This window comes from Palaemon carinicauda, unplaced genomic scaffold (assembly GCF_036898095.1).
Source record: "Palaemon carinicauda isolate YSFRI2023 unplaced genomic scaffold, ASM3689809v2 scaffold400, whole genome shotgun sequence".
Classification (NCBI taxonomy): domain Eukaryota; kingdom Metazoa; phylum Arthropoda; class Malacostraca; order Decapoda; family Palaemonidae; genus Palaemon; species Palaemon carinicauda.
Window position 1 is genome coordinate 25,328 of NW_027171652.1, and position 23,583 is coordinate 48,910.

A 23,583-nucleotide genomic window follows, 5' to 3' on the forward strand; every position below is an offset into this window, starting at 1 on the left:
AGCTATTTTCCCTGTTGGAGCCCCTGGGCTTATAGCATCCTGCTTTCCCAACTAGGGTTGTAGCTTGGCCAGTAATAATAATAATAATAATAATAATAGTATTTTTATGAATACTATGCTAAAAATAGAAGTTGTCAGGAATTTTCATATATTTGAATATTTCCTCATAGTTATTGGGAAAAACCGCAAATATTTGGACCATACTTTAAAGAAAATATATATAATTATATATATTTTATATTTCTATGTTTACATTGAACATGCATTGCTTAAAATAGTCTTTGGGAAAAATAATAATTGTCATTTATTATGATTATTTTAACCATAATAGTAACACACAAACACACACACACACACAACCCCACACATACAAACATACATTGTAACTCTTTTAAAAAGTATATTAAAAACCCCCCCCCCTCTCTCTCTCTCTCTCTCTCTCTCTCTCTAGAAGCTATAAATTTGGTATTTAATGTAGTAAATATTCGTTAATCAGATAATTTAAGCTTAAATTCCCGCCATGTAGAAGTATTTATATTAACCTCTCTCTCTCTCTCTCTCTCTCTCTCTCTCTCTCTCTAGAAGCTTTAAAATCGGTATTTAATTTAGTAAATATTAAATAATGAGAAGATTTAAGCTTAAATTCCTCCCCTGGAGAATTACTGGAACTACTTCTTTGCGCCATTTGTGACTGACGCCCACCTCCTCCTGTCTAGCTGTGTCAAAACTCAAAAGTCGCCCTTTCTAGTGTCATTATCTGCCATTATATATAGCTTTTCCCGTCAGTGTAACCGTGATAGGATCGGCTAATTACAGGTAATTAAATTTCTCACGTAATTGTGGTAATTCATTGCAATTAAACATAATTAACTCCGAAGTTGTCACCAATTCAATATGGCTGCCACGTGTCGAAGTAAGCCGGCAGGCGAGCCAAGAGTCAACTCGAAATTTTAACAGCCCATCGTAGGATTCATTATCACATTTCGTATGGAGTATTAACGTGTTTTATTAATTCGTGTGCAACTGTTAAACGGGTCAAACCTGTTATACCATTTATTTACACCAGTACTGTTGACCGGACTATTTAACCGGCATTTTTTTGGATTTGGAAATTATGCCTAAGGTATGTATAGGCCTCTGTAAATTTCAGTCTCGTATATTTGTATAAGTTGGAAGTGTCTTGTACTGTCAAGTTTCGTCATTTTATTTGGTACAGAAATGTCTTATGGTACCATGTGCAGTATGGGGTCACGTGCCCTATGAGTGGCTTTTATACCCTTTTAATACTTCGGAATTTGAGTAGACAGATAAGTCATTGCGCTAATCAGTATAAAATGGGTTTGTATTATTTTCGGAGCCTTTGTAGTTTGTTGGGACAGTGAAAAACCACATTTTACAGACAAGAACATCACCTAACCTTACCTACCTTACTTAACCTAAGGTTCTCCACCTAACCTGACCTAGGAGCCGTAACCTTAGACTGCTGTACTCTTATCTTACCTGTCCCAACGAACTACATTCACCCCAACTGATCATTAAGGTTTTTGTAAAGATTCACCAGCCAAAAAAATCGATAGTCTCGGGTATCAGACTTAACCTGGCTTAATTTATCGGTAAAGATTTACTGTATTACAGATTCTCATTTCGATCAGAAAATATGTCTTCCTGTAGTATATAACGGGATTTGACCGAATTTCAACCGCAAACCAACAACAACCAATTCTACTAACTTTAAGTATCTGAACTGGTTGCTGTTAATACGGATGAAATGAAGGTGGAAACCGGTTTAATCACATTATTTTCTACAGGAAAACATATTTTCTGTTGAAATGTTTAAATGTCTTTTATATATATTTTGTTAAAATTTTTAAATATGATGACTTGTTCAAAATCCGGTATTATTGTAGTGTATTACAGGGCAATGTAACCTAGTAAAAAAAACTACTTTTTCTTATAGAGAAAATTACGCTCTCTTGGAAAATGACACGTTCCCGTCGCAAATTAATAGTTTCAGAAATATATATATCTATCCTACGGTAATCCTACGGTAATGGGTGACCCCCAGTGGGAGCTCTGGGTTTTGGGTGGGAAAAACATACTGGGGAAACGATGTATAATAGTAAAACAAATACTTTCTTCTCTATACATTACCTTCTTGGATTTATAATAATTGGAGGAAAAGACAAAACAGTATAACTGGATAAACTTTGGAGGCGCCGTTGCAAAGGTTATGCCTCATGAAAAAATACAGTAACCAGTACTGTCAATGTCTGATGTAGATTAAATGTTAGCATTCCATGCTAACATTAGCACGCTCACGCACTTACGTTCGTACATACCAGTTTTCGATCTTCTGCGATAAAACCCCGCCTCCCTGCGCAGAAACTTTTCCCCCACCAATAGGATTTCTTCTTCCTTAACCGTGAAATGTAACTTCGTCTCTCTACCAGCTCTTCAAGTCTATTACGTGATTACTTATGTAATACCCCCCGGGGGTATACATATTACTTATGACCCTAGAATTACTCTTTATGATCCTATACCTTATAAAATCAATCATTTTAATTCCCATTCAATATTATTTATCATACATCGCATTTTATCTTCCTATATTGGTTTTATTCCTTTTGTTATTTCTGTCACACCCCGATTTCACATAAATACTTGCTCTATCCAATTCATTCATGTTTACCCTCTAGATTCCGTTGTTTTCCCGTTAACCAATCACGAACCTGTACGTATTCAAAGTTTTCACAAAGGGGGTTGTCAGTTGATATTTCCCTACCCCCTTCCTCTAGCTCTTTAAGTGGTCTATTCATACCCCTTCCGCCGAATCCTATTCCCTGGAAACCTTTGTCCTAGTAAGGTGTCCTTCATTTCAAGTGAGATTTATTTTTTCGTATTTTGCGATGGAGGAAGTTATAGAAACTTGTAATGGCTGCAGTATTCCATACCTAAAGGCATTTGCTAAATTCCATGGTGATTTCTATGATTCTTCATCAATGTTGATAATTTCCTTAAAGCATACGATGCAATTCCTCAACGTTTACAGTGCCGTTCCCTCCTATCTTACAAGAAAGACATTCACATGTTTTATTGCCGTTCCCTCCTATCTTACAAGAAAGACATTCACGTGTTTTATTGCCGTTCCCTCCTATCTTACAAGAAAGACATTCACGTGTTTTATTGTAATACCGAAACCAAGATACCTAAAACCAAAAATAAACGTCGCTGTGGTTATACTGTTACTACTTATAAAGGTACATTTTTGGGAAAAAGTCGCCTACCCCCATGGTAGATAATATTTAAAGTTAAGCCGTCAGTCTCACCCTCCCGTGTCCCGCAAGTTTCGACGTCCCCTTCATAACCGTAGGTCATTCAACTAAAGTCATTATATGTGTTTTGTGACCTGTTAACTTCTAGGTTAGGTTAGATGGGTTTGTTAGGTTCTGTACCCTTTTTGTACCTTTTTATATATTTTGTAAAGTATTTGGAACAATTCATTAAAGTACAATCGACAATATTACCGTAGCATTGCTACCGTTAGCAATGCCTTTGTAACGTTGTTAACACTGTGTATCATTGGTAACGTTGCTTATTTTAACATTCCTAGTACATACGTGAGGTTTGTGACCAGGGAACTCCTAGGTTAGGTTAGGTGGGTTTGTTAGGTTCTGTACCCTTTTTGAACTTTTTATGTATTGTGTAAAACTTATATGGAAAAATTATTTAAAATACGTATGGAAACATTTAGCATTACTATCTCTAGTAACGTCACCGCACCATTGGTAACGCTGTTTATCATTCGTATCGTGACCAATTGTACCGTTCTCAGTAAATACCTGAGGTTTGTGACCTGTCAACTACTAGGTTAGGTTAGGTGGGTTTGTTAGGTTCTGTACACTTTTTGTACTTTTTATATATTGTGTAACTGGTAATATTACCGTAACAATCCCTGGCATCGTTGGTAACACTGTATCATTGGTAACGTTGCATGTTATCGTTCGCAGTACATTCGTGAGTGAAGTGACACCGTTGAACAAGTGCTTATATTAAAATATTTTAACACCATATATGGCAACAATGATTATATTTAGCCATTTTAACAGAAAATATGTTTTCCTGTAGAAAATAACGTGATTTAACCGGTTTTCACCTTCATTTCATCCGTAATAACAGCAACCAATTCGGCAACCTAAAGTTAGTCGAGTTTGTTGATCTGTTTGTTTGCGGTTGAAATGAAGGTCAAATTCGGTTAAATCACATTATTTACTTTAGAAAAACATATTTTCTGTTCTAAATCACAGCCTACAATACAATACAACTTTACCCAAATTCTGTGTCACTTCACTCACGTATTTACTGTGAATGATAACATTAGCAACGTTACCAATGCTACACAGCATTACCAACGCTACGGTAGCATTGGTGACGTTATCGTGTATTTTAAAGAATTTTTCCATATACCCTTTACACAATATATAAAAAGGTACAAAAAGGGTGCAGAACCTTACAAACCCACCTAACCTAACCTAGAAGTTCCCAGGTCACAAACCCAATATAATGTCTATTGTTATATATATCATGTTAATCCGTGTCACCTCACTCATGTTACGATAACGTTAGCACTTATGATAACATTAGCCGCACTATATATAATGGTTCTTATTCCGCCATTAGCTCGCTTCGCTTGCATGAAAATAAAACATCAAGCTCGTATGTACTGGCAAGCACTAATGTTGAGCTGCGCGTGCTAATATTAGTAATGTTACGCTAACATTAGCAACGTTAAATATAATGGTTCTTGTTCTGCCACTGGCTCGCTTACGATCACGGGAAAACAAAACATCAAGATTGTATGCACTGGCAAGCGGTAATGTTGAGCTTCGCACTCTAACAAAATATAGTAAAACTAACACATTAAAAATAAAGAAATTAATGACTGACTTTTATGACCGTGACGACGAAACTTGTTGGTCACGGGGGTGATGGGACTGCTAGTCTGTGGTGTCTTAACTTCTTTGCATTAGTTTTGTACTGCACTTGGAGCTCTGTAAACGTTGGTATATTACATTACAAGATTTAAGAAAATGATCAACATTGGAATTCAACAAAATACTTTCAAGTATGGATTACTGAAGTCGTTACAATTTTCTAAAACTTCCATCTTAAAATACGCAAAAAGACGCCACTTGAACTAACAAAGACCTGACTTGGACAAAGGTTTCCACGGAAAAGGGCTTGTTGGAAGGGGGTTGGTTGGGGAATATTAGCCCCCCTGTGCAAACTTTACATACGTATGTGTTCGTGATTGGTTAACGGAAAAGCAACGGAGTCTAGAGAGTAAACATGAATGAATCAGAATGGGAAACTTGTCCAGAGCAAGTATTTATGTGAAATCTGGGCATGACGAGTTGATAACAAAAGGTATAAAAGTAATATAGGAAGATAAAATGGTATGTATCATAAATAATAATTAATGTGAATATAAAATTGGGTGATTTTACAAGGTATCGGATAATAAAACGTGTAATACTGGGGTCAATCGTAATACGTATTCGGGGGTATTACATAAAAGGGATGGTAATAGTTGAACTGGTTCAAGTCATATACTTGAATAAACGTTAAATTTGACGGCTAGAGAAGAAGAAATCACATTGGTGGAGGTGGAGTCTCTGCGCAGGTAGGCGGGGTTTTTGCGCAGAATGTCGAAACCTACTATGTACAAACGAACGAACGACAAGTAGAATGACAAAAAATAAATTAAAAACTGCTAATGATAGCATGTTACGCTAACATTTCCGCAGCTCTACGTCACACGTTGGCAGCTCTGGTTGCCGTATTTTTTCATGAAACATAGCCTTTGCAACGGCGCCTCCAAAGTTCATCCAGTTATACTGTTTTGTCTTTTCTTCTGTTTATTATACATCCAAGAAGGTAGTGTATAGAGAAGAAAAGGCTTGTTTTACCATTATATATCGTTTCTCCAGTATGCTTTCCCCCACCCAAAACCCGAGTTCCCACTGGGTGTCCCCCATTATCGTAGGATATAGATATATATATATATATATATGTATGTGTATATATATATATATATATATATACATATATATACACACACACATATATATATTTTTCTGAAACTATTCATTTGCGACGGGAACAAGTGTTATTTTCGAAGAGAGCGGAATTTTTTCTATAGAAAAAAAAAGTAGTTTTTTTCGTAGGTTATATTGCCCTGTAATACAGTAAAATAATACCAATTAACCATGTCTTCAATAGTTGTATTTTTTTGGGGGGAGGTTAGTTTGACGCACGTTTCTTCCCATAATAGTTTTAACCCTTTTACCCCCAGGCTATTTGGAAATTTCCAACCCATAACCCCCAGGGGGTTATTTTTTTCCCAGCACATTTTGCAGTATATTTTTTTTTAATTGGTCTTACAGCCTTAATTTTTGTCATAGAGAGGCCAGGTTGGTCTCATTCTCTTGGAAAATGTCTGAATTTTCTAAAAAAAAAAAAAAATTTGAAAAAATTTGGAAAAAAAAATTATAGCATTTTTTTTGCTAGGACATACCTGTACGTCCATGGGGGTAAAGGGATGGCTTTTGTGAAACGTACCAGTACGTCCTTTTGGGGGTAAAAGGGTTAAAATTCAATGCGCAGGTATGTCCATTTTCTGTAAATAAGTGGAATTAATTATAAGAACTTCATGAAATGTTGAAAAGATAGAGTTATGAACTGTAATCGGGTAGTGTATTTAGTTTACCGAAGCTTCGTCCGCTAAAATACTTGGCCACTCTGGTAACACGCAGATCATGATGCTTATCTCCTTTCAGTGCAAAGGAGCAAGGAGGTGGGGGTAAATAGCGAGCAAGGCGAGCCATGTTTAAAGGCCGCTCATGAATTGCAGAGGCAATTTCAGTGGCATTGCCTTAGCAAGTAGGACAATGCCATAGAGACTGGTGATACTCTATATACATATGGTATTTTTACCCCGCCAACAAAATTGGAAGGGGATTATATCTTACCCCCTGTTTTTGTGTGTTTGTGAACAGCTTCCTGGCCACAATTTTAATCGTGTAGTAATGAAACTTATGTAGAAAGCAGGAAATAATGAAATTCTTGGAGGTCAAGGTATAGTTAAGTAAAATGTCCAATTCACATAATTAGCTGTAAGTTTGGTTATCATTGTCACAGGCTTGGTTCATATTTGGGTGTATGAAAATCCAGGCCAATTAATATATGCTAAGGTCAAAGGTCTAGATGGAGCAAGAGGTTGAGAAATAAGCTTCCGCAGCGGAGGTCTGCACTCTACTGAGTGCCCCTCTGGTTATTATTTTATTATTATTAGCCAAGCTAGAACCCTAGTTCTGTTTATTGGGGACTGAGGTATAATAACTTGCATATCATTCGATATGAAGTCTTATTTCTAAATGCAAGTTTAATGCTTAATTTTGGAAGACTGGTTAGGAGTTACTCTGCATGCATTGTTTGCATTTACCGGCTTTTCTTTTTGTTGTACGACAATCATTACCTGGCTTTTTTTAAACCAATTACGACCTTCTAAATATTAATGCACAAGTTCCCTTATGTAATAGGTGGAGACTTCGTCCGTAGAGCATTCTCCCCCTTCTACGAGGCCTTCGACTATCTGATCCTCCGCACGAGCAGCCACGTCGATCAAAAATATATGGCCTAACCTAACCCCCCCCCCCCCTTTTCCTTAACGTGCGTCGGCCCTGCTATACTGTCCCCCCCCCCAGTTATGCTGGATCTATTAGGATTAGTTTATGCTAAAAGCTAAAACTTTTTGCATAACTATGATACTACTGTACAATATACAGTAATGTGTCCTAGGCCAGCGTAGGCAAGTCAGCTTTGGGGGCGAAACCCCCTGTGAATAAGGTGAGGAGAGGCCTAGGCTGTACTTAACCCTTTTACCCCCAGGGGGTTATTTTTTTAAAAGCACATTTTGCCGTATATTTTTTTTAAATTGCTCTAACAGCCTTAATTTTTTTCTCAAAAAATTATCAAATATGAAAAAAAAATTTTTAGGCATTTTTATGCAAGGACGTACCGGTACGTCCAGGGGGGTAAAGGGATGGCTTTTGTGAAACGTACCAATACTGTACGTCCTTTGGGGGTAAAAGGGTTAACATAATAAAAAGATAATGTAAAGATAGGAAAATGTTTTATACAGTGTAGACGAGACAACTAGATCTAACGAAGACGTTGGTGGAGGTAGAAGGTAAGAGGTAGTTCTGTGCGTTAGGTTACTTTTGTCACATTCTCAATTCAATGAAATTCTTTTGACAATTGATTGGGTTTTGAATATCTTGCTATAGTTAATTTAGAACAGTGTGCCCCGAAACCATGTTTCCGAAAGCAACCAATGCTGTCTCCAATCAAGCATTTAAATATAGTTTAATAGTGACGACACAGAAATTGATACTTTGTTATTCTAATGTTCCAACCAATATTAGTAAAACAAAAGGATTTAAGAATTATTTTATTACTGGTTCGTATTTTTCAGGTTTCCGGTAGATGCCGCCATAAAGAGGCTTAACACCGCCAGGAGTCTCGACAGCGTAGGGGGACCAACACGGAAAGGATGGTGCACTTGAAAAATTTTATAAAGGTATATAATATTTTGTTAACCATGTTGTATACAATATCTGACAACAAGCTGATGTAATATTTACCTTCTCGGTTTCAACGTAAAATGCATAACTTAGTGTTTAGAAAGGTTTTGTTTGGTACTTGTGTTTGTCAGTGTGTGATTTATCATTGCTCCAATAATGGTTTTGGGCTGTTTTTTTTTTTCAGTACTAAACATTCTGCCAGTAGCCTTGTCGATTGCATTTGATTCTAGATTAATATTGGTGAAACCGCTATTAATAGACTTTGTCATTCCAGTGTTCTAGCCAATATAAGTACCGAAAAGGACTTAAGAATCTTTAAATAACTGGTTCATATTTTTCAGGTTTGAGTTATGCCACGGGAAGGGGGCTGATACTGTGATGAGGCTGGCAAAGGTACCATTAGATGCCCCATACCCAAGCTATGGGTAAGGTTGCCACCTCGCTCCAAAAGTCTAATTGGCGGCTACCTATCAGCTTTCCCAAGATATAGTCGTCTATAAATAACTACAGGTTTGTATTAGGGAAAAATACAAATTATCTACGAATTTGTCATATTTTGTTAACTGTGTTGTATACAATGGCTGACAATCTGGTGTAATACTTACCTTTTTGGCTCAACATAAAATGCTTTACTTGGTGTTTATCATGATTTTATCAACTCTTAAACTTTAATCAAATGTTTTTTATTGGGTAGTAATCTATGCTTCAAGGTGTGGCACTAGTTGGTCTCTCAATATTGTGAGTTAAGTCTTGCCAGGTTTTTTATTCTATTTTATTTTTAAGGTAGCTCATGAATGGCAGGACCAAGGGACAGTGACATTGGCTTAGAGACTGACCCCAAGCCCCCCTCCACCCAAGCAAGAATCAAGGAGGGCCAGGTAATGGCTGGTGATGACTCGGCAGATAGACTTATAGCTCTCCCAAACCCCCTATCCTTAGCTAAGGATGATGAGGTTGCAGCGGACAAGGAAACTAAGGAGCTTGAGTGGGACTCGAACCCTAGTCAGGGACATTACCACATCGGCCACCACATGCTTACCAGAGAAACCTTGCTGTTGAGATTTTCTTCCCAGTGTAAGTTTTTTTTATGAGTACCAAGAATTCTGGCAGTAGCCTTGCCATTCATACTAGAGAAAAGGTTTTGGTGCAAAACACACATTCAATGATGTAACTTATTGTTTTATCATGTTTAGGTAAATGAAATATCTGTGATTATTTGTGGTAGAAATATTTTGCCTAATGAAAATGATGGAAGTTTGAGACTTTTTTTTTTTTTTTTTTTAGCCGATACTACGCATCACCAAACTTATTTTCTATTTCAGGTTTTTTTTTATATCTAAATTTTTCGCGCTCTTTGCTTTCATTAGATGTTTGCAGTAATTGCCAAGTATTTTTGAGTTATTTGCTTTTGAAAGTCTTAACCTAGTTTATAAGTTATTGAATTTAGTAGTCAATGCAGAAACTACACAATTTCTGACAAAAATAAAAACTCAACAAGGACCTGGTGATCCTTTTTATTTTGAGGTGCTGTTCCCCAAATAGGGTTTTATTTCCTAAAAGGACCATTGGATCCATTTTTCTAACCAATATAGGTACTAAAATGGAAAAAATAATAAAGATTTATTTAATAACTGGTTCATATTTTTTGTGCGTGTGGGGCCATTGTCAACGGGAATCGAAGGAAGAGTTGAGTGGCTCGTGAAATGTTTTAGTGATGAGGGGGAACAGAACCTGCCTCGGTCAAACCCGAAGTCTGGTAGGCCATACAAGATTACTCCTCAGTTGTAAGAAACTGATAAAACCAAAGTGTCAGAAAACGAATTGTCATGTTCAAATGTAGAAAAAGTCCAGTGGAGTGACAATCCATATTTTGTAGTACTCCAGAAGTGGAATGGTGTGTGTGTTTTATGGGGTGGTGGTGGTATAGAAATACTGAGGTGCTCATATTCTTACTTATATGCTTTGAGAGATTTAAGCGAAGGTCCTTTTTTGACTCTGACAAGAGACCTGAGGTCGTGTTGGGTTGCAGCACGTTGGTGCCCCTCCCTTCTTTCAATGCGTCGAAAAACAGCATCAAGTGCGGGGGGAGGACGAGAAGATATATAACCCTCCGTAGATTCTCATCTGCCACCTACCACTCGAGGTCTGTCTATTTTTCTGGTCCCATTGGGATCAGAATGTGTGGGGAATCAAATGCCTGATTCCAATTGGACTCACTGCGCCACTGGAGAGATGAAATGTTAAGGCGGCCGTTAGGAACTAGACTGGCCAGGAATGATAGGTTTGTGAGGAGACGTAGCCACTTTTGGGCTGGGATTTCTTGTCGTCTTGAAAAAAGATCTTACGACCTTTCTCAGCGTGGTTATCCTGTCGTCGGATGGGATGGTTTTGTGTACCACTGGCTACCCCCTACCCAAGCTATGGGTAAAGTTGCCACCTGGCTCCTAAAGTCTAATTGGCACCTACCTATCGTCTTTGCCCAAGATATAGACAGCCATATATAGTTAACTACCGGATTGTATTAGGGAAAATACAAATTATCTACGAATTTGTCATATTTTGTTAACTGTGTTGTTTACAACGGCTGACAAGCTGGTGTAATACTTACCTTTTTGATTAAACATAAAATGCTTTACTTGGTGTTTATCATGATTTTATCAACTCTAAACTTTAATCAAAGGTTTTTTAATTGGGTTAGTACTAATCTATGCTTTAAGGTGTGGCACTAGTTGGTCTCTCAATATTGTGAGTTAAGTCTTGCCAGGTTTTTTTATTCTATTTTATTTTTAAGGTAGCTCATGAATGGCAGGACCAAGGGACAGTGACATTGCTGTTGTTATCATCAGAGTCGTCTTCATATGTAATTTTTGCATGTAGAATTTTATATCTTTTTCAGGAAATCATATTTTTTTTTTTACATTTTTTTTTTCAGAACTTAATCCGGAAAAATTGAATCTTCCTAATTTTTTTAGCTACCACCACTTGTTTTTTTAATTTATTAAACTTTATTTAAGAAATATGTGTTGCTTCTCATTTCAGACTACGATCTACTGTACATGGTGATCCCAGCATCATCGCATGTTGGAAAGGATATTTTATGAAGGTTTTAGCCATCACTCAACTTATTCCATTCGGAATATCGAGAAACGCCTGTAAGCTACTCCGCGTTCCCACTCTTTTTAACCCTGGGATTTAGGTCGAGAATCCTCGCCAGGAAGGACAAGACTCCTGAGGAACGTGAGAAACGAATGGAACCCTGTAAGGGTGTGACATAAGATCATCATGCAAGTGATTAACCAGTTGCAGACTTACCGTAAGGTATTAGGAGTACCTGCGATAAACTCTCCCAGAAGACATTGCAGAATCTTGCAATTAGTGTTCCAGAGCTCTTGGAAGGTTTTAAGAAAAGGGCTATCTATAAAATAAAGAATAGGGAGTTTTAACCCAAATATTGTGTTGAAGGCTGATTTATATATTAGCCTGTTCTATAATGCTGGTATTTTTTAGTATGATTTCGGAGGACTTTATTCGGAAGAAAATGTTCTTCATAATTGTGTTATACTGTAGTTAATTTACTATTTTTTCTTTCAGAGTATTATCTACAAAATGATAGAAATGAAAGCATTATTTTGTAAATGATCATTTGTTCCGATATGATATACTTTAATGCACTGCATACTTAGGAGGTCCTGGAATCTCCTAGTCTTGACTAGAAAAATTCAAACTATCATGTGATCTGCTAGAAGATGTCTGATTCAATTACATAAATGCCGCTATGATGTGACCTGCCAGAAGATGTGTGGTTTTAGCACACAAACTCCACTATCTGTGCATGCCACAAGATGAGTGTCCTACTCTAGTTGAGGGTTAGAGTACTGTAGGGACAAAAGAAGAAAAATATCTCCGGGTGGGATATTTCAATATCACCTAGTGGGAAGGAAGAGGTTTGACTTCATGGAATGCTAGTGTTTCACAAACACCAACTTCATTCCTCAACCACATTTATTCTTCCCACTTTATAGAACCATGTGGTTTGACTCAAGGTGTAACAACTAGCTCTTATGGATGGATTTCAAAATGCATACTACAAACAAGGTCGTTGTTGAAGTTGTCGTCGTTGAAGTTATCGAAGTTGATGTTATCTTCATATTGAAGTCTTAGTATTGCATTCGTCAAAGTCATCGTCATTGAGTTCGTCTAAGTCTTCGTCGTTATTATCAGAGTCGTCTTCATATGTAATTTTTGCATGAAGAATTTATATCTTTTTCAGGAAATCTTATAAATTTTTTTTTTACCTTTTTTTTCAGAACTTAATCCGGAAACGTTAATCTTCCTAATTGTTTTAGCTACCACCACTTGTTTTTCTAATTTATTAAACTTTATATAAGAAATATGTGTTACTTCTCATTTCAGACTATGATCTACTGTACGTGGTGATCCCAGCATCATTGCATGTTGGAAAGGATATTTTATGAAGGTTTTCGCCATCACTCACCTTATTCCGTTCGGAACATCTGGAAACGCCTGTAAGCTACTCCCCGTTCCCACTCTTTTTAACTTTGGGATTTAGGTCGGGAATCCTCGCCAGGAAGGACAAGACTCCTGAGGAACCTGAGAAACGAACGTTAAGGGTGTGACCTAAGGTTATCATGCAAGGGATTAACCAGTTGCAGACGTACCGTGAGGTATTAGGAGTACCTGCGATAAATTCTCCCAGAAGACATTGCAGAATCTTGCAATTAGTGTTCCAGAGCTCTTGGAAGGTTTTAAGAAAAGGGCTATCTATAAAATAAAGAATAGGGAGTTTTAACCCAAATATTGTGTTGAAGGCTGATTTATATATTAGCCTGTTCTATAATGCTGGTATTTTTTAGTATGATTTCGGAGGACTTTATTCGGAAGAAAATGTTCTTCATAATTGTGTTATACTGTAGTTAATTTACTATTTTTTCTTTCAGAGTATTATCTACAAAATGATAGAAATGAAAGCATTATTTTGTAAATGATCATTTGTTCCGATATGGTATACTTTAATGCACTGCATACTTAGGAGGTCCTGGAATCTCCTAGTCTTGACTAGAAAAATTCAAGCTATCATGTGATCTGCTAGAAGATGTCTTGATTCAAGCACAACAATTGCCGCTATGATGTGACCTGCCAGAAGATGTGTGGTTTTAGCACACAAACTCCACTATCTGTGCTTGCAAGAAGATGAGTCTCCTACTCTAGTGGAGGGTTAGAGTAGGAACAAAAGGAGAAAAATATCTCCGGGTGGGATGTTTCAATATCACCTAGTGGGAAGGAAGAGGTTTGCCTTCGTGGAATGCTAGTGTTTTACAAACACCAACTTCATTCCTCAACCACATTTATTCCTCCCGTTTTATAGGACCATGTGGTTTGACTCAAGGTGTAACAACTAGCTCTTATAGAATGATGCATTTCAAAATGCATACTACAAACAAGGTCGTCGTTGAAGTTATCGGAGTTGAGTTCGTCTAAGTCATCGGCATTGAGTTCGTCTAAGTCATCGTCATTAAGTTCGTCAAAGTCTTCGTCGTCATCCGAGTCCTCTTCATAAGTAATTTTTCCTTGTAGAATTTTTATCTTTTTCAGGAAACATTATTATTTTTTTACATTTTTTTATAGAACTTAATCCAGAAAAATTTTATCTTCCTAATTGTTCTAGCTACCACCATTTTGTTTTTTAATTTATTAAAGTTATTTTAAAGAAAGATTTATTTTTTCTCATTTCAGAGTACGATCTACGGTACATGGTGATCCCTACGTCCTTGCTTGTTAACCTAAACTGACTGGAACAAATTTCTTTTCTCTTTTTCCGTTTCAGGTGAGCCTGCCTGTGAGGTCCAACCACGCTACTTTGTCCAGGGCGTGACGGGCGCCGTTGCGACACTTTCATGTCCTCGCTGTAGCCAGATCCACACACACTATCCTTCGTGCCGAGGTCACTCGTATTGGAAGGAATCTCCTTGTGAGTGCTGGGAGTGTTCGCCCTCCCAGTAGCTGAGGTTTGGTAGGCAGAAGAAAAAGAAGTTTAAAAGGGATTCTCTCCTATTTGGGTAATACTCGAAGGGACAAAGTTGAGTATGAGTGGCGCCCTGGTAACGCTGGGATAACCTCATTTGGGGTCTCCTCATATTGTCGACCCTAGAGAGGCAGTGAGGGATTCATCCGCAGGGAAGTCCCTCTCAGACGACGCTGTTTGTCTGCTGTGGCCCTCCTTTGGGTTGATGCGTTCCCCGTCAAAGGAGAAGCTACTGGAGGTTTTGCGTCTTGGTCCTCTTCCGCTCTATCTTAATAGGTCCGCTAACGTACCTATTAGTCCAGACCTTCCTTCACGTCCGAAGGAACGTGTTCCTCTACCCCAGAGGTTCTCATCTATGTCGACTGGAGCTGCTGTAGTTCCCCCAGCCACCCTCGAGTGGGTAAGCAGGGTTGCCACCTCGCAGTTGAAATCTAATGGCTACCTTCCAGCTATGCTGAAAGATAATACACATAAATAACTCCAGGTCTGTATTAGTTAGGGAAAAATACAAATTATCTATGAATTTGTCATTTTCAGTGACTTGTTTTTAGCTGTAGATGTTTTTCTTGCAAGTTTTTTTAATATGAACATAAGTTGTCCCGACACAAGATACAAACTTTCCGCTCTTCAACCTAGCATTGTTATATCGGTGGAGCTGAAAACTAGGCGAAACTGAAGTTGACTAGGGTTTTAGTAAACCGGTAGTTAGCAGGGGTGTGTTCACCCACTCCTCCCACCAGCACTGGTGACTCGGTCACTTTTTATTTTGGCTCAGTAGAGTGTAGATGTGTCTCACTCTCCCGTTAACCTAAGCTAGCTGGAACTAATTTCTTTTCTCTTTCTTTTTCAGGTCTTCCTACCCGTGAGGTCCAACCATGCCACTTTGTCCAGACCGTGAAAGGCGCCGTTACGGCACTTTCATGTCCTCGGAGTAGCCAGATCCACACACACTGTCCTTCGTGCCGAGGTCACTCGTATTAGAAGGAATCTCCTTGTAGTGTGTGCTGGGAGTGTTCGCCCTCCCAGTGGCTGAGGTTTGGTAGGCAGAAGAAAAAGAAGTTTAAAAGGGATTCTCTCCATTTGGGGTAATACTCGGGTAATAATGCAGCCGCAGTTCATTCGATCCTGAGATAGGAAGGGCACAGTTTTGAGTCTGGCAATGTTTATGTCAGACTATTGGTTTTCAGGGGGCCAATTGGCAAAATTGTGGCACCCTAGATATACCAGAAGAGGTATAAATAATGACACAATTACACCAATTGATGGTGTAAAACGTAATTGTAAGAAAGGAAGATGAACCGAGCGGTTCTTGGAGGTGTAAACGTAGTCATAATTCAGTTGTGTTCTGAAATTTCTGCCTTCAGTGCACACAAACCCATTTTCTCATAACCTAACCAAGTCTGTCATTTTGTGTTTTCATGTTGGTTATTAATGGATTTACTAAATGCCAATTGCTGAACATGTGAATTTTCATCAGTTTTGGACAATGCAAAGTGTGGCTAAAGTTACTCAGACTCTGTATAGTACTGTAACATTTACTGCAGTGTATAGGTAACAAACAGTACTGAAGTACTGCAAGTTTTGACAGCATTGTTTTGAAGTTGGTTTAGTGAGGAGTATTTTATGATACTGTACTAGGCATCTTCCAGCAGCCAGAATATAGTAACAGATAATAGAATTGGAGAAATGATTTCCTAAACTGTAGTTTTATTAATAAATTTCAGCATCAACTATTGAGTCCCTTCATTTTACTTGCTTTTGAAAGCTGCTGTGCCTTAATTTAGTTTCTTTTTTTCCGTCGGACCCTAGGCGCTTTTACTTGACTATTATACCGGCTTTCTCCCACCCTGCTGTCTTGCCTCTTTGTACTTCATATGGGCTAGGTTCTATATATCCAATTGCAATCCTGTCGAGGTATTTTGTTGAAAGTCAAGTATTGAATGTATTTTTTTTTTTTCCATTTTGGCCTTTTTGTCTTTCAGTTTAATGAAATTGTAACCGACATTGTTTTTCAATTTTTAATGACTAATTATTCTTAATGTGGGAGGGTGGAATGTGCCACCCTAGCAGTACCAGCCAAACTCGATTGAGTCCCATGTCAGGCTGGGAGGAACATAGAGAGGAGACGTCCCCTTTTTTGTTTCATTTGTTTGATGTCGGCGACCCCCCAAAATTGGGGAAGTGCCTTAGTGTATGTATGTACGTAATTATTCATTCATTTGTAGATATATTTAGAATTTATTTAGTATTTATTCTCATGTCTTTAAATGTTGTAGTAAAATTGGTTTTTTGCTTAGCTTAGTAATAAGTGAATTTGATGTTGAGGTGAACATAAAAGGTCAATGTTTTTAATACTTAATTTATTTCTACAGGTAATTCTTCACGGTCGGCAATACAGTACGTCTTATTCAAGTTGATCTGACTCTCAAGATTTGAAGTAAATTTCAAGATTATGCACCGGGAAGAATTGAAGGTTTTAACCCAAATAACATGTATGGTAGAAATTTTCTTATCACACTATGTGAAATTTGGAATAGACATTGGCTTGATAATTTTTTTTTTTTTCAAGCAACGCCTTTAGAGTTCAGTTGTCTTTTAATTTCTATGTAAACTCATTGCCTTCATTCAATTAAAAGTTATAGGTTATCTAGTGTGGTCTTAAAACCGGCAAGTATGAAGTTATGCTACTTCACACTCATTACAAAAGATTGTTCCAAATCAATGATTTGTCTAAATGTGAAGCATTTATAATTGGTCTGTTCACAAACTTCTATGTATTGGTTACCCTTGGGTGTCTTCACCCTTATTACTGGAAGGGGATACTGCATGTCTTGTCAAAATTTATTGTGACCATTTTATTTGTAAGAAAATTGGGTATTTGTCTTTAAAAATCTGTTGATTTTGAATGTGCCATTATTTTATTGAAACTTACTGGAATTCATTTGCTATTTATTCTAAAACCAGGAGCCCTTTTAATGAGGGAATGCCTTGATGAAGTCATTGAGCTTCAGCCGTGCTGTTTATTCTAAAACCAGGAGCCCTCTTAATGAGGGAATGCCTTGAAGAAGTCACTGAGCTTCAGCCGTGCTGTTTATCCTACAACCAGGAGCCCACTTAATGAGGGAATGCCTTGAAGAAGTCACTGAGCTTCAGCCGTGCTGTTTATCCTACAACCAGGAGCCCACTTAATGAGGGAATGCCTTGAAGAAGTCACTGAGCTTCAGCCGTGCTGTTTATCCTACAACCAGGAGCCCTCTTATTGAGGGAATGCCTTGAAGAAGTCACTGAGCTTCAGCCGTGCTGTTTATCCTACAACCAGGAGCCCTCTTATTGAGGGAATGCCTTGAAGTCACTGAGCTTCAGCCGTGCTGTTTATCCTACAACCAGGAGCCCTCTTATTGAGGGAATGCCTTGAAGAAGTCACTGAGCTTCAGCCGTGCTATTTATCCTGCAACCAGGAGCCCTCTTATTGAGGGAATGCCTTGAAGAAGTCACTGAGCTTCAGCCGTGCTATTTATCCTACAACCAGGAGCCCTCTTATTGAGGGAATGCCTTGAAGAAGTCACTGAGCTTCAGCCGTGCTATTTATCCTACAACCAGGAGCCCTCTTATTGAGGGAATGCCTTGAAGAAGTCACTGAGCTTCAGCCGTGCTATTTATCCTACAACCAGGAGCCCTCTTATTGAGGGAATGCCTTGAAGAAGTCACTGAGCTTCAGCCGTGCTATTTATCCTACAACCAGGAGCCCTCTTATTGAGGGAATGCCTTGAAGAAGTCACTGAGCTTCAGCCGTGCTATTTATCCTACAACCAGGAGCCCTCTTATTGAGGGAATGCCTTGAAGAAGTCACTGAGCTTCAGCCGTGCTATTTATCCTACAACCAGGAGCCCTCTTATTGAGGGAATGCCTTGAAGAAGTCACTGAGCTTCAGCCGTGCTATTTATCCTAAAACCAGGAGCCCTCTTATTGAGGGAATGCCTTGAAGAAGTCACTGAGCTTCAGCCGTGCTATTTATCCTAAAACCAGGAGCCCTCTTAATGAGAGAATGCCTTGATAAAGTCATTGAGTTTCAGCACAGCACATGTGATGGGCAACAGGGCTCTTGAACTTGGGGAAATTGCTCCCCCAGTTCAAATCTAAATTTCTTTCATCTTTTTCTTTCAATTTTAATTCGACCTTCTCCTAATTTTATAAACTTTCTTTCGTGTTGCTTTACCAACTCCACGAGAAAAAGTTCCCTTATATATGTATATATGTATTTATTGATTTTTCTTTTTCTTTTGGCTTGGATGTTTCTACATCCATTATATCCGCTGGCATGGATGTTTTTACATTTGTTATTGCTGCCCTGCTTTGATGAATTGGAGAAGGTGTAGTGGTTGGGAGGTATTTACATTCAAAGCATATGTGAGAGTATTGGATGATCTCAGCCATCCCGAAGATGGTTTGGACCTTTTTGGCGGAACTATTCTCAAGTGTTGGGTCTTCGGAATCCAGGGGGATCCAATGCTTGGAGTAGGACTCTCAGCTTTTGGCCGGAAGCCCGTCATTGCAGATATGGGGAGGATGATTCCATAGTTAATTGGTCCCAGTCCTAACAGGCGGGTTCAGCTTACACCTGTGCCTCTATATCTTTTGATGCTATCCTTCGGGTAGGGTATGGAGTGGACCATCTGGGAAGTATACTCTCATTGTGCCGATAGTGGAGAGTGCAAATTTCCTTTCTGACGTGTGATGGCCTAATATTCTCGAGCAGGTACATTAAACTAACCCTTTTCTCTCTCTCGTCTAATGGATTCTTTAAGTAACGAACCCCCATCCCCTGGATACGCTGACTCTCCCCGGGCACTGTTGACGACCTCTGCTAATTCTGTTGACGACCTAGGAACAAAAAAGGACCCCTCTACTAATGTTTTAAAACTAATTAAGTCGGGTAATAAATTTAAGTCGGGTAATAAAGGGAAACTTCGAATCCTTCATGTTACCCAAATTTTTATGATATGCTATATAAAGCATTCAGATGCTATGGAGTGATAAAAGAAATTAGAATGAAACTTGAAAATTAAAAATGCCATTCATGGATAATTTATAATAATCATGAAGAAGCATTCAATGCAATATGTAACATCAATAATATCAAAATTAATAACTTAAATGTCATGGGTGTCCTATGTGATAAGATACCAAACAGTTTGGATGTATATAGACCTGCTGACTGGTTTGAGAAAGATATCGATTTAACTATGCTCCCCCAAAGAAAGCCAAAACCAACAAGCCACTTGTTGCCGATCCTAAAGGGAGTAATGGGAATTATTTTAAAATTAGCAAACAAACTCAGAAAAAGGTAGGAACCATTGCACCATGTGATATATCTCACTTTGGGAAAAACAACTTCCTAATCCATGCAAAATCATACACGCAATCAGTAATACTGTCTAACCTTACGGCAAGCAGTGATGAGGATATGTTAGATGTCAAACCCCACCTAAACTTTAGTTACTGAAGGGGAGTGGTCTTCAATAAAGATCTGTACGAATTTATAGAAGAGGAAATACTAGCCATGTGCCCATTAACAGTGTGGGAAAGTGCATAAGATTCCTGGTACGTCAATGTTTATTCTTTACTTTCCAGGATGCTGATGTGCCTTTCCACATCGATATTGAAAATGAAAGAATTAAAGTTTGACCTTTCAAACAAAAGCCCTTACAATGTTCCAAGTGTTTCAAATTTGGACATCCTTCTAAAGTTTGTAAAAATGAAAAAATGTGTAGCATCTGTGCCAATCCTTATCATGGAGAGTGTACACTTGAGCCCAGCTGTTTGAATTGCAATTCAAACCATAAATCCTCTGACAGGAGCTGCGAGATTTATAAGTTTGAAGAAGCAGCCCTCAACAAATCCAGTGTAGAACACATAAGTGTAGGACATGCCAAAAGACTACTGAAAAAACCAAACAGCTATGCAAAGGCACTGAAATCAAGAGAAAATATACCACAGGAGACATTGAACCCACATAGTGCTGCCAGTAATTCCAAGAAAAGAAATACATCTAATGATAGTAGAGTTTTACGTGACAAGGTAAGCATATTGCTTTCCAAGGCTTTTGCCACTGTATTAAAACTGCGACACTGCCCACTTCTATACAGACTTCATCCCCCATTATCAGCAATAGTACTAACCTTTCTCAGGCCATGTCCTTGCCTGATTTGATGGAGGTTCCACCCGAAACAAAGTTACCAGGTGCACCTGTGGTAGGAAAGGTGCAAAAACCTGGTAGATCCTCACCACTGATAAATAGGAAGAGAGAGATCTCCATCTCTCTCACCCCCTTCCATCAGAAATATTATAGTTATGACATCAAATAAATATGTTTTCTCTGTTGATGTTTCTGATCAACAAGAAGACATTTTAAGTAAATCCGAAATTCAAGTTGAGGTCCACCCTCAACAATTGGATCAGAAGGACGACAAGAAAAGCACAAACTCAAAACCCTATTTATCAAGACCCTCTCTAATAAAACCACCAGGAAATAGCGCTAGATCAAAGATTGCTAATTGAAAGACTTCATCTATTAGTTCTTCCAGAAAATAAACCATTGTTTTTTCATCCATTTTGCAATGGAATTGTCAGGGTTTAAGGGGCAAATATGAAGAACTTAAGCTCTTAGTTTACGATTATTTCCCCATAATTGTATGTCTACAGGAGAGCAAGCTTGATGCTAATACCTCTTGTCCTCGGGAATATATTAGCTATAGGACACCTTATGATCACAGAGTAGGGAGCCATGGCGGAAGTCTCATATACGTTTGTCGAGGTGTTCCTTCCCCAAATACCTTTATCTGTCCGTACACCTCTGCAGGCAGTGGTTGTACAGATTGATATAGGGAGAAAATATACAATCTGTTCGATGTACTTGCCTCCAAATGATAACATATTGTATGATGATTTAGTAGTGATTCAACAGCTCCCTCAACCTTTTCTTTTACTTGGAGATTTGAATGGTAGACATCCTTTGTGTGGTGATTTAGCAAACACCAGGGGCAATATTATATCATCAATTGTGGAAAATGAGGATGTGGGACTCCTTAATACAGGAGAGCCCACGCACTTCCGTGTTCAGACAGGTACTTTGTCATGCATTGACCTTTCAATTGCAAGCTCTAACTGCCTTCTTGATTTTGATTGGAGGAGATTAGATGATTGGCATACTAGTGATCATGCACCAATCATTATAAACACCAACAAGGGTCCGCCTTTGCAAAGATCGCCACGTTGGAATCTAGACAAGGCAGACTGGGTTAAATTTTCCGAGCTAAGTGAAATCGAAGGGAGAGCAGAACAGTTTGAAAGTGTTGATGATACCATAGACCTACTGAATGGAACTCTTCATACAGCAGGAGTCAATTCAATTCCCAAAACAACAGGGTTTTTCAAACGACGACCAGTCCCGTGGTGGTCTTCAGAACTAACTGCACTCCACAGAGCCACAAGAAGATCTCTAACACGATTGCGTAGACGCAGAACTGATGAGAATTTAACTATGTACAAGAAATGTAGAGCACAGTTCCGTCGTGCCATGAAAGAAGCAAGGCGCCAGTTATGGATGTCTTTTGTTTCCTCCATTAACAGTAGAACACCACCATCTGCTGTGTGGAGGAAAGTAAAAATATAGCTGGCAAATTCACCCCCAACCCACCACCAGTGTTGAGGGTGAATGGTCAGTTTGTGACTGAAGGAAATGAAGTTAGCAATGCCCTGGCTGAACATTTTACAAATGTATCCAGCAAGAGTGTAGCAGCTCCTGGTCACCAGTATGGGAGCAACGAGGAAAAGAAAATTTTAAATTTTGTAACAGGAAGGGAAGAGTCATATAATTCTCCTTTTACTGAAAGAGAATATGATTCCGCGCTTACTAATTGTAACAATACAGCCCCGGGACCCGATGGAATTCCATATGCAATGATTAAACATGTACCTTTTAATACAAAGTTATTTATTTTAAGCATTTTTAATAGAATATGGCATGATCATAGTTATCCAAGTGTTTGGGAACTAGCCACTATTTTAGCCTTTTTAAAACCCAGTAAGGTCAAGTTTTTAGCAGCAAACTACCGACCTATTGCATTGACATCTTGTTTATGTAAAATCATGGAGAAGATGGTCAATGCAAGACTGATTTGGTACCTTGAAAAGAAGAATATTTTATCACCCATTCAATGTGGATTCAGGAAAATGCACTCAACGACTGATGTGCTGATACAACTTGAGTCCTCCATTTGTGAAGCCTTTGCTTCCAAACAGCACCATGTGACAGTCTTTTTTGATCTTGAAAAGGCATATGATACCACATGGAGATATGGTATACTTAAATCAATTCATGAACTAGGATTAAAAGGAGAACTACCACTATTTATTCAGTCATTTCTTTCGCATAGAGTTTCTCAAGTGAGAGTTGGGGAAACTCTATCAGAGAGTAAGTGTCAGGAAGGAGGAGTTCCTCAGGGTAGTGTGCTGTGTAACCCTGTTTGCACTAGCAATTAATGGGATATCCTCAGTCATTCCCCGGGATATTCTCTCAACATTATTTGTGGATGATCTCTCAATATCATTTGCTGGGGCCAGAATGGCAATGGTTGAGAGAAAAATCCAACTCTCTATTGATAAAGTTATCCAGTGGGCTGATATGAATGGATTTAAGTTATTGACAAATAAAACTACCATTGTCCATTTTTGTCGTATCCGGGGAGTACATCCAGACCCGGATATATACATTAAAGGTCAACGGACACCATGTTCAAGTGAAGCTAAATTTTTAGGTTTGATATTTGATTGTAGGCTTACATGGGTATCTCACTTGAAAGCATTAAAAGCTAAATGTGTTGAAGCTATGAATCT

At 38.4% G+C, this 23,583-nt stretch overlaps 1 long non-coding RNA gene across 1 annotated transcript; it reads left to right on the forward strand.

Annotated features, from left to right (window-relative positions):
* Nucleotides 1-686: 686 nt before the first annotated feature.
* Nucleotides 687-17,204, forward strand: LOC137636830 (uncharacterized). The gene is made up of 5 exons (XR_011043239.1): nucleotides 687-816; nucleotides 8,537-8,641; nucleotides 8,987-9,155; nucleotides 9,429-9,719; nucleotides 17,061-17,204. It is a non-coding gene; the product is annotated as an uncharacterized lncRNA (long non-coding RNA).
* The last annotated feature ends 6,379 nt before the right edge of the window (nucleotides 17,205-23,583 follow it).